Below are 12,491 nucleotides of genomic sequence, written 5' to 3'. Positions count from 1 at the left end.
ATATGTTGACATTTTTTTAATGGAGGTATCAGAGTTTGAACCCAGGACCTCAAATATGGCAAGCAGGTATTCAACCACTGAGCTACGTCCATTCCCCAATGAGAGTTGTTTTTTTTTTCGTTTGTTTGTTTGTCTTGTTTTCAGGAGGTTCCGGAGATCAAACCCAGGACCTTGTACATGGGAAGCAGGCACTCGACCACTTGAGCTACACCCACTCCCCTACTTATTGGCTTTTGATTTAGTACCTTTGATGGAGAACATCTAAATTTAGCTGAAAAGCTTATTAAAATACTTCTCACTTTTCCTTCTGCATATCTGGGTGAGGCCTGTTTTTCCTCATATACTTCAACTAACACAACATATTGCAACAGATTGAATGCAGAAGCAGATATGAAAATCCAGCTGACATTTATTAAATCAGACATTAAAAAGACTTACAAAAATGTAAAACAATGCCCCTCTTCTGAGAAATTTTTTTGTTTGGGAAACTACAGCTATTTTTCATTAAAAAACATGTTATTTGTATTGGCATGTAATAGGTTTATTATTGTTATTTTTAAATGCACTCATATTTTTAAAAATGTCTACTACCATAGTATCAAAAGATATAACCCACATAAACAAAAGCTATTTGGGATCCTTACCTTTTTGACAAGACTGTTCATTGCAACAATGTTTGTGACTCAAAAACTTGCTAAATTATTTAAGGTCTATCAATACGGGAATGACTTCATATATTTTGATACAGTCGTGTAATAGAATGCTCTCTAGTTAAAATGAATAAGCTAGATTTACATGTATTAATGCAGATGATTCTGAAACTTGACTCTGAGAGAAATGTAAGCAAGTCGCAAAAGAAGAGGTACAGAATGATACCACGTACTTAACAAACATTTTCTAAACACGGAGAAGGACATTATTGCTTAGGGATACGCTTTTGGACATGGACAGACAGGAAGATCACGCCAATCTCAGGATGGGAGTGGGGAGTGGGACAGCGAAGCATCAACTGGATGTGTAAATTATTTCGAAAAAGATGTGAAGTAAAACAGGGCACACGTTATCGGTTACCGGCCTGGGGCCTTAGGTATTGCACTGCATACTTCTGTTCATGTGACATGTTCCAGTATTAAAATATTCTTATTTTTAAATTCCTATGTGCTTTTGCTCCCAGCTAATAGAGAAAAATTCAGCTGGCTGGTTCCTAATGGAATACATTTTCTCCATCCAGAACAGCCGCTTGCCCTACTTTCCCGCGGCTGCTTGTTGACCCTAATAGGCGACTTGGGATATTTGAAGGGTAATGTCTTTTCTGTCTGCAAAGCTCTTGATCCTCAGTTTTCAGTTATGGCTGCAAAGGAAATGCTCCCTCGGATTTCTTGCAGAACTCCTCCAGCTGTCAGGCAGGGCACGGAGCCAGGCGACCCAGGGAACAACTCGAGCAGGCATCAGCACAGTTCCCGCTTGGGGCAGGACTCCCAACACCAAGTATCCTGTTCCTTTTCCTTTTCCTTTTGAAGCCAGAGAGCAAGCCTTTGATTTGCGCGGTGGTGATATCATGCAGCCCGCTGGGTGCAGCTGGGTTCTGGGCGTGGACCCGGGAGGCACCTAATTCCCCTGCCACCGCGCGGAGCCTCCTGAACCCCACCGGGTAAGTTCAGAGGAGAGCCGAGACCTTATTTTTTTACCTCGATAGCCAGACATTTGCTCAGAAACCACTGAGCTTCCTGGAATTTGTATTAAGAATCCCCTCCACCATCAACTTGAGACTTCAGAGCCTCTGATAAGGAGGAAGAGAGCTTGATATTCTGGTTTGGTTTCTGTTTGCCGGCATATCCCCAGAGGAACCGCGTGTGTCCCAGATTCAACACAGCTGTTAATTAGAGCTGAGGACGCGCGTTTGACCCTGGTGTGGCTAATTGCTAGAATCGAGAAGCGTCTCTAAGGGCCACGTGTGGTAACAACTGAAAATTGTCCTGAGCATCAGCAAACGCTTCAGGAAGGGAAGCGGTGGGGCCCCGTGGCGGCCGGGGCGGGAGAGGCCGCGGTGCTGAAGGAGCACTGTCAGGGCCTCTCCCCAGTGATTCAAACACCCACTTTGCACTGCGGGTGCGTGACGCGAGGCCGTGGGCTCCGGGGGGCTGCTCAGAAGCGCAGGGCTGTGTGGGGCGGCCCCGCGCGGCCTACCTCAGCGCGCTTCCGCCACTGCCCTGATTTTCCACCTCGGCACCAGCCCCTCTGCTACCTCAAGCCAGTTCTGGGGGACCGGGGGTGGGCTAGACGAGCCCCCTGGGGACCCCGAGGCCAGCTTCTCAGGCACAACCTGAAGCAACGGTTCTGTTTGCCCGTCTTCAAATGACCACAGTGTCTAGCTCTAAAAATAAGAAAAATATGTGGTGACCACCCACTTCCCCTGGCGCACAGCAGTGGCGAATCGCCTTCCCTCCCCGTGTGCTCTGTGGGCACAGAATGATGGTGGAAATAGCCAGAAACAGAGGTGGGCTGATGGGGGGACGGGGCGAGGGCGGGGGGAGCAGAAGAGAGGAGCAAAGGAGGCCTGCAGAGTAAAGCCTGATAGACCCAGACTGGCCTGAGGGGCACTGGGGAGGGAGAAGCAAAGGGGGACACTAGCCGAGAGAGGAGGTGCCTTCAGGGAAGGACAGGAAGAGACTGGCCAGATCTAGTGGGTTTCTCCTGGGAGAGCCAGGAGCCGCGGACCTGACAGCGGGAGTGTTTGGGCCTTCTCAGCCAAGGAGCCCAGAGCCTACCCCAGAGAGAGTAGTGCTCTGGCCGACTCCACTCCCTCGGTCTGGCCCAAGGAAAGTGGCCTGGAGCCAGCATTGTAAGGAGAGACTTATGATCCTTTTTGCAGAGGAGATCCAAACCATGGGTCCAATTCCAGGAAGTGACAGCAGCAGAAAGCAACCCCGAGCAGCCCTGCCCAGGGCCAGAGAGGGGAGAGCCCTGGGCAAGCTGGAGCAAAAGGAGCGAACCGTGTTTTCTTTTAGACCCTAGACCGGCTGTGGAGGGCGCCCTGCTTCCTTCGGGGACAGCTGGGGACCCCGCTTATCTGGAATCTCTAATTAGACCCAGCAAGCACCCTTCAGCTTGTCCTCCTTCTAATGGACACCTCTCATTAACAAATGTCAGTGGGAAACCCCCTGGGTGCTCAGCCGCTTGTCGGGCCATGGCGAGGAAAAGAGATTCAGCCAGCATAGCTGCTGTCTGCCGGCAAAGTACTGGAGAAGAAAAACGCATGCAGAGAGAATTCCAGGGTGCAACCCAGGAGGGCATCTAATGACTAGGTAAAAAGTGCAGTGGAGGCTCAGGGTCTGCAGGAACCGGAAAGGGGATCCACGAGGGCTCGACGGGTCAGGGAGACTCCAAGGTCGTGGTGGAGCGTGAGGATAAGTGGAGAACTTGAGGGCAATGCAGAGGCAGAACTGCATTGCTCGGGTAAATTGACAAGACTAATCTGATGTGATTGGAATGTCCACACTAGAGAACAGTGAGCAGTCGTGGTCCTTTAGTCGCCTTAACTTTACACAAAACTTCTTTATATTTTGAGACTTTCTATATAAGTTCTAGTAATTGCTCCTCACAAGCCTTTTAAGAAATAATTTTCATTTTCAGAACTGGAAGATACCTTAGATCTCCCCACATTATATTTTAGGAAATGATTTCCAAAGTGTTGAGCCATGAGCTAAAGCTTCTGTAGTTACCTCTAGCAACAGGACTGGGAACTCAAACCTGACTTTCTAGTCCAATGGACTTTCCCGAAACTGTAAATGCAGTTTTGTTTTTACTTATATAGAATGATTTCCTATAATATAGACCTACGCTTTAAAAGAATAATTTTATGTTTAGTTTGCCTACAATAAAAAATAAAAGACCTTTATAGACAATTTAGAAAATACAGATATGCCAAAAACTTAAAATCATCCATAATTAAAGCATCCAGTTCATAGACTTTTAAAAATCATTAAAAGAACATATTGGGGGAAATGGACTTGGCCCAGTGGTTGGGGCGTCCGCCTACCACATGGAAGGTCTGTGGTTCAAACCCCGGGCCTCCTTGACCCGTGTGGAGCTGGCCCATGCGCAGTGCTGATGCACGCAAGGAGTGCCGTGCCATGCAGGAGTGTCCCCCACGTAGGGGAGCCCCACGAGCAAGGAGTGCGCCCCATAAGGAGAGCCACCCAGCACGAAAGAAAGTGCAGCCTGCCCAAGAATGGTGCCGCACACACGGAGAGCTGACACAAGATGACTCAACAAAAAGAAACACAGATTCCCGGTGCCGCTGACAAGAATAGAAGTGGTCACAGAAGAACACACAGCAATTGGACACAGAGAGCAGACAACTGGGGGGAGAGGGGGAAGGGGAGAGAAATAAAATAATAAAAAAAAAAAGAACATATTGGTAGGAAAAAAACCACACACACACAAAACAAAACCAAAAAAGAAATTTAAAAGAGAAAAAAGAAAAGACCATATTGGGAGTGGATATGGCTCAAGCAGTTGAGTGCCTGCTTTCCACATGGGAGGTCCAGGGTTCCATTCCCAGTGCCTCCTAAAAACAAACAACAAACAAAAGAAACAAAAAAAATCAACTCAGGGCAGCAGATGTGGCTCAGTGGCTGAGCACCAGCTTCCCACCCATGAGGTTCCAGGTTCAATCCCTGGCCCTGGTCCCTCAAAAAAAAAAAAAAAAAAAAAGAACTTATTATTTCCATTGGACCCTTACGTATAGGCACCTTTATTTGAGGAGCAAATGTCTCTAGTCCTCTGGGTGACTACAAGCCCTTTATGGAAAAGCAGGTTAGGCAGGACCATGTGGTAGAAAGAGTATGAGGTTTGATAGGATCAAGTCCTGGTCCAGTTATCACAAGCTGCGTGATCTTTCGTAAGTCAATCAATGTCCCTGGGATTTTGTTTCTCATTTGCAAAATGATGGGGTTCCAGTTGCCCACTTCTCAGCTTACCAAGATGTCTGTGCTGAGTCCGAATTTCAAAATCAAGCATTGTACGCTTGGAACAGTTAATTAAAATAAACAAAGCAGTATCTGACTTTTTTTAGAGGAATGTAACAGCATGCTAAAAGAGGCCTCTTCCTTTTCCAGAGTTTTGGCTGAGGCTCTAAAGCTGAGAACAATTGGTTCAAGTCACCCTGCACAGTAAGTGAGGCACAAGACAGCCGAGGCAAGGTTGAAAAGAGAGTGGTCCAGAGCTGGCTCTGCTGCACCTAAACCTTTACACATCTCCAGGCTTTGGAAGGGAAGACCATGGGAAGGGACCCAGAGTCTGCATTCTGACTCAGCCAGAAGCAAGGGTTCAGTGAAAGGCTGGCTGGAGGCCCTGGGGCAGCAGAGCCAGCGGGTGACAGCAGGAACGCGCTGCATTTCCACAAACAGTGGGGAAGTTTGCGCCATGTGCACATGAGGAAGAGAGCTGCACTTGAGCTACCTAAGAAGTTAGTCTAGATACCATCCATCGGTCTCCATCAATGATTGCTTAGATGTAGAAGAAGAGCAAGGGGGGTGACCCACATAAGCCAAGAGACCTTGAAGATGGTGACTTGATGGATGGTACTACCACTTCTAAAGCTAAGTATGCGTTCTACAAAGACCACACACAAGGTCAACGCGGCTAAGTGTTTGGAACTCCTCATTTGGAATCAGCGTCTGAGCCAACTGATGAGTCACACAAAAGAATCAATCTCATTACTTTTCATTACCCATTTTTCATTTAACCCATCCCTTAATAACCTTTTAAAAGGGTTCCCTCTCTGTTCTTCACTGTGCTGGCCCCTGCAAAGAAAAATGAGCAGGACACAGGTCTGCCTCAAGAAACTTCCAGGCTATCTGTTCCACCTCCCCTAAACCCATACTGGAATTGTCCCAGTTTCTTATGGCCTTACTCCCCCCCTCCCCCCCTTAATTCCTTTCCCTCATTCCTCTTAATGTAAAGAGCATTGAACTTGGTGAGAATTGGGTATGTACCATCTTAAGTAAATGGCCTTATTTCTATTTCGATTAAGTTGTTTTATACCCTGCATAATTTAGGCTGTTATGACAACATGGTTCTGAAATTTGGTCTCTGTCCAAATTTGTATTTTATAAATGTAAGCAGACCCTCACAATCAGTCTAAAAAAAACCATTGGCACAAAATGTACCCAAAGAGATACATGCAAATGTGTTTCTCCATCACTACCACCAATCTTTCACCCACTCACTTCTCCCTCTCTCTCTCACAGTCTTAATACCATTCAGATTCAGCTCAATCTGATAACAATATATATCTAGTAATCAGAACTCCAAGGGTTTGTGTTCAATGGTCTAAGGGACATGAAAAATTAGAAACATAGTTTATTCTTTTCAGATACCCACAACTTTAGAAGGAGAAATAGATACATTTACTAACAGGTGTATGTGACACAAAGTAGATTATAAAGGGATATGATGAAAGAATATAGTAACCAGAGAGTATCCAATCTACAATAATCCCTTATATTTATGTTGCTTGTTTCTGTGGACCACAGGTGCAGGCATCTGAATTAATCATATTCTCCAATTTATTCAACCATCTTTGAGCTTCTACTAGATGGCAGGACTGTTCTAGGCACAGAGGATACGCAATTTATATTCAAGTGGGGGGCACAGTTGACAAACAACTGTGTGATAGTGGTGGCGATGGAAAGAATTACGGCAGGGCGGTGTGATAGCAAGTGACTGGATGGTCCTTTGGTTTGGATGGTCAGAGAAAGCTTCTCTGAGGATGTGACAATTAAGCAAGATCTGAATGTCTAGGTGCTCAGCCTCAGAAGGCACACCAGGTGGATCAGGAATGAACTGGAGAATTTAAAAGAAAGCACATGTGCCTAGGACAAGGTGGAGAGGGTGGAAGGAGATGAGGTTGGATGGGTGGTCAGTGACCAGCTTGTGTAAGACTAGATGGTAAAATAATACAGTTTGACCGATACACTCACATGCAGAAACACAGATTCAGATGTTTCAAGCATTGGCAGAACTGCTGGAATCTGTGACTCTTTTGGAAGAAATCACATTCATTTGAATCAAGTTTAAAAACTCATTACTTTATATTCACATCTATTAATAATACTTAAGTGGTGAAGAAACTCTAAGGAACGAAAGGATATTTGCAGGGCCTGGTGGCTATCAAGATGGTGGAGCGAGATGCTTCAGGGCTCCAGCCCCCCACGGAGTCTTTGAACAATCAGCAACAACTGGCAGAAACATCTTTCTCAAAGCTCCAGAAAACAGTGAAAGGATTTCAGTCACAGGGCAAGCCCAGAGACAGGAAAAAACCATCTTAAAAGTGGGGCGCTCTCGCAGCGCACTGGCGGGATCCTGCCCCACCCCTCCCAGGGTCAGCCCAAGGTCAAATGGCAGTCCCAGGGCGGATCCCTGGTCCCAGTTCCGGCGGGAGCACAACGCTTGTGCGTATACTGGGAGCATGTCTGTCCGGTATAGTCCGACTGGTTGTGGCCTAAGCAACCCACTCTTCCAGAACTCGCCCTGCATGTAGGTGGCGGAACATCAAGCACTGTGGGGGAGCGGTCAGGTTGTGCTGCCTGGGGCTGTAGGACATAAGGGGCAGTGCCCAGGACCAGGAGGTAGCTGTTTCATTGCCAAGAGGGGACATTTGTATCCACGTAAGTGGGGGGATTCCCAGGGCCACATGTGCATGCCCAAGACAAGACAAGAAAGGATCCGGAGGCCCCTAGGCCTGGAACTATTCTCCAGATTCAGTGTCAGGACAGACTATAAAGGAGAGCATTTGCACAGGTCACTCTGCAAAGACTGGGAAAGGTGTGTTCTTTTTTACTGGCTGCTTGGTTTTTGTCATAGTTCTGTTCCAGGCATTCAAGGAAAGCTCTGACATTACCCTAGCTTAATATGAGCTTCAGGAACTGACACCTCAGAGTCTACATTCCACATTAAAATATCCAAATGCCCGGGTTTCAACAAAAGGTTACAAAATATACAAGAAAATCATCAGTGAGGAGAATCGGACCTGGGACATTCCAGACAAAGACTTTTTAAAAATAGTCCTACATATGCTCAAAGAGCTAAAGGAAACATGGACAAAGAACCGAAGGAAATCAGGAAAATGATAGATGAACACAAAGAGATATCAATAGAGAGATGGAAATTAGGAAAAACAACCAAACAGAGAGGAAGACCACAGTAGCATAAATTTAAAATTCTCTAGAAGGGTTCATGGGTGGATGGAATGATACAGCAAAGGTGGTAAAACGTTAAAACTGGCAGATCTGGGTATCTGGGGTATAGGGTATGTTGGAGTTCTTTGTCTGGGATTTGTATTATTTTTGTAAGTGTTCTGTTTTAAAGTATTTCAAGATAGAAATGAACTCTAAACATTGTCACTGTTGGAGAAGATATGGGCTCCCACATGACTATTTGAAATGAGAAGCATGTTGGCAGCAAGCAGGGTGAGGGGGACAGTGGAGGGGACAGTTCCAGCTAGGACAGGGTGGAGAACGGTGGCTTGTGCTACATTTCTGCTTAGGTTGGGGGTGTTTATACCACGTTCTGGCCATTGGTTCTGGATCAGGCCCATCTCTTATTGTATATTATTCTTTTTCCCAATCCCCACTTCCACAAGTATCCTCACTAATATGTTTGGAGTATGTCTGCAGATGTGTATGTAATTCCCCAAGAGATATTTTTCTCAGATCTTGTTCTATGTCTTTATTTATTGACTCAATGTGTTTTAAAGATCTATCCATGTTGCTCTGTATATCTCTAATTTTTTACTTATGACAAGGATGGTGCAAAAGAAAGATCGCCTCTCTCCCACTCTGGAAGGTCCCAGGATCGGTTCCCGGAGCCACCTAATGAGAATCCAAGCAGACACAGAAGAACACACAGCAAACAGACACAGAGAATAGACAATGGGGAGGAGTAATAAAATAAAATAAATCTTTACTGGTGATCACTGCAGAGTATTTTGCGATAAGCATCCTTCACATTTTACTTATCCACTCCCCTAGAGGTGGATTCTAGGTTGCTACCCGCTCCCTGTGTCAAGAGACATCCCCAACCGGGCGCCACAGTGGGCTTGAGGCAGTTTTCTCTAGGGGATGGCAGGGCTGTAGTCAGCTCCTCTTGGTCAGGCTGGATTGCTCTCCAGAATGACTGCACCAGTCCAAGTGTCAATTATATATATATTTTTTTCTTTTTTAAAAATTTATTTATTTCTCCCCTGCTCCCTCATTGTTTGCGCATGCTATCTGCCCTCTCTTTGTTGTGTGCTCTCTGTGTCTGCTAGTCTTCTTTTTAAGAGGCACCAGGAACCAAACCCAGGACCTCCCATGTGGGAGCGAGGTACCCAATTGCTCGAGCTACTTCCACTGCCTGCTCGTTGAATTTCCCATTGTTTCCTCATCGTGTCTCCTGGTTGTGTCATCTTGTTGCGTCATTTTGTTGCATCAGCTTGCTGTGCCAGCCCATCGCCTTGGTTTGCTGTCTTGCTTATCTTCTTTAAGAGGTACCAGGAACTGAATCCAGGACCTCCCATGTGGTAGGTGGGTGCCCAACTGCTTGAGATACATCTCCTTCCCCCCATTTTTTTTTTTAATGATTTAAACAGAATATGATGACATAGTTAAGGTCACCCAGACAGTAGGCCACAGAATCAAGAGCCACATCTTCTGATCCAGTTCCAAAGCTTTTTCCATTAGGAAAATGTCTTTCTGAGAAACCCTACCTTTATCCACCTCGATATACATAAGCACAGATGCAGATTTTAGTTAAATTCCTTTTTAAGGGATGTAATTGTCCTTCTCTGCCCCTCATTTAATGATTATTTATTAAATGGCAGCTATAGGAGGCACTTTTTTTCTTTCTGAGGTCAAGATTTTATTTCCTTTCATCATCAGAATACCTGTATCAAGCCTCTATAGGTGCTAAGAATGAGCTACTTTCTTTCCTTGAAGGAAATGAATCTAATTTCCTCTCATAACCACAGTCAACTTAATACAAGCAGCAGACTTTCAAAACCTCTTCTGTAGTTGTATATTTTTTTATTATTGCATTTACATAGCCTCAGAATCCCTCAGAATTGATTGTTTTACCTGCTCCTGTTCTCCATTTTCGGCGTCTACAAACTCCCTTAAATTTCAGGTCCCAAATATCACAGTCATCTCAGGATGGTGATTATAAGGTTAGTGGCCAGGGCAAAAAGATGTAGCGCAGGGATTTTGATGGGAGTACAATGCTTTATTAGTAAGTATGTCAGAACCATAAACTAGATTCATTTTAGTTGTGGTTGGTTGTGCCCTTGGGTTTGAAATAATTACTTTCCTAGACATGTGGTTCCCAGATGAAATTCCTGCTGTGATTTGATTTTCAAATGCAAAAAAAATTCTCTCACAGAAAGTCATCATCAACATTTTAAGGAAAATGATGACTAAAAATAATCTCTTTCCATAGAGTACATTAACATGGTGTGCAGATTTGGGAAAGGAATGAACACACAAGGAACTATGTATGAAAGGGAATGGCATAAAAAATTAACTTAGGGCTCACTTTTTTACTTGACTGGAAGCAAAGGACTGTCCCCTACTACAAAAATTAAGATCAATTTTATCATGAATCAAATTAATTCCCTAAAGTCAAGTTTCAAGGGCCCAGCAAAAGATTCTTAATGACTCCCTTTGGAGTCTAAGATGGAATCTGCACTTAATACATGGCTACTCTTTACACAGTCAGATGTAACCCACACTTCTCTCTCAGAAGATGGTTGTCCTACTTCTGATAACCTAGGGGAAAAGAAACTACTCAGTTGCTTCAAAAGAAGAGTGGAATTATCATGGAGCAGGCAGGTGGTAATGGGTAATATAAATTGAAGGCTGAGTGCTTACATATTTAAGTTCTGAGCCTCCAAGCCAATAACCATTATTAAGGTTTTGAAGACCTGGGACCAAATTGGGTCTGCAAACTTGTTTTTTCTTTCTGTTTTGTTTAGTTACAACATGTTGGGTTTTAAAAAAAAAATGTATTTGAATGTCCTGGGAGGGACATAAAGTCTCTAGTTAGCCACAGCTTCTCTTACCCTCACTTATCGTATATGCCCCTAAACTTGCATAGGCTATCACCTGGTCCCGGAAGCTGTGGAGTTTGCAGCTACTGTTTGAACAAATATATTTTTTGAAGATGGTTTTATTTTGTGGTCCCATACATCAATTTCCCACCCCCCACGCCCACATACCCATTGGAGAAACAAGGGGACTGACACAGCAGGCACATTGTATTTTGGTCAGGGTTCTCCAGAGAAACAGAACTGACAGGATATATATATACAGAAAGAGAGATGGAAATTATGAAAAGGAACCAAACAGCTGAAGACCACAGTAATAGAAATGAAAAATTCCCTAGAAGTTGACAGCAGATTGGAGCTGGAAGAAGAGAGAACAAGTAAGCATGAAGATAAGACAATTGAAACCATCTGGTCTGAGGAGCCAATACATACATGGTGGGTGTCCCAAAACGATAAGAGAGAGAGAGAAAGAGGCAGAGAAAACATTCAAAGAAATAATCGCTAAAAAATGTCCCAAATTTAACAAAAGACATGAACATACACATCCAGGATGCTCAATGAACTCCAAAAAGGATGAGCCTGTATAGAACCACACCATACCATGTTATAATCAAAATGTCAAATGCCGAAGATAAAAAAGAATTCTGGGAGCCATGAGAGAGAAGCAATGTGTCGCATATATGGGAGCCTCAATAAGATTAAATGCCGATTTCTCATTGGAAACCACGGGGATAAGAAAGCAGTGGGATGACATATTTAAAGTGCCAACCAAGAGTTCTATATCCAGCAACACTGTTATTCAAGTATGAGGGAAGAGTGTAAACTATGGATCATAGTTCATGGTAATAGTTTGATGACGTTTTTGCATAATCTGTAACAAATGTTTCATAACAATGTAAGGTGTTGGTGGAGGGATGATTAGGAATTCTATCCGATTGTTTTGTAAGTTCACAACTTCTCTAACAAAAATAAATTTTTTTTAAAATGCAGGAAGGATCCTGTTTGTTTGAAGATAAACAAAAGCTGAGGGAGTTTTTCACTATTAGACCAGCCCTACAAGAGATGCTAAAGAGAATTCTGCAGTTTGAAAGGAAAGAACACTGGACAATACATCAAAGCTGCGCTAAGGAACAAAGATCTCCAATCAGGGTAATGACATGGCTAAATAAAAATGCCAGGACTATTTTAATTTTGGATTGAACCCCACTTTTTACTTTCTACAAGATCTAAAAAGCAAATGCATTAAGTGTAATGATAACCCAATAGTTTTAGACTATAATGTATAAATATGGAATTTGTGACAAGAATTACATAAAGTTGGGAGGATAGAGGCGTATAAGAATATAGTTTGTGAAACCGTTGGAATTAAGTTGACAACAACTCAAATGAGATTGTTATAGATATAGGA

The 12,491-nt window shown here is 44.0% G+C and overlaps 1 long non-coding RNA gene across 1 annotated transcript in view; it reads left to right on the top strand.

Moving 5' to 3' along the window:
* Window positions 1–1,447: 1,447 nt before the first annotated feature.
* LOC131275947 (uncharacterized) overlaps window positions 1,448–12,491 on the top strand; it is a 33,243-nt gene continuing 22,199 nt past the window's right edge. Inside the window, exons 1-2 of the long non-coding RNA XR_009183413.2 lie at window positions 1,448–1,651; window positions 12,074–12,232. This is a non-coding gene — a long non-coding RNA (uncharacterized lncRNA). The remainder of the gene's footprint in view (window positions 1,652–12,073; window positions 12,233–12,491) is intronic.

This window comes from Dasypus novemcinctus, chromosome 25, assembly GCF_030445035.2.
Source record: "Dasypus novemcinctus isolate mDasNov1 chromosome 25, mDasNov1.1.hap2, whole genome shotgun sequence".
Classification (NCBI taxonomy): domain Eukaryota; kingdom Metazoa; phylum Chordata; class Mammalia; order Cingulata; family Dasypodidae; genus Dasypus; species Dasypus novemcinctus.
Note: the sequence above shows the minus strand (reverse complement) of the source record. Positions and strands in the feature narration are given on the sequence as shown.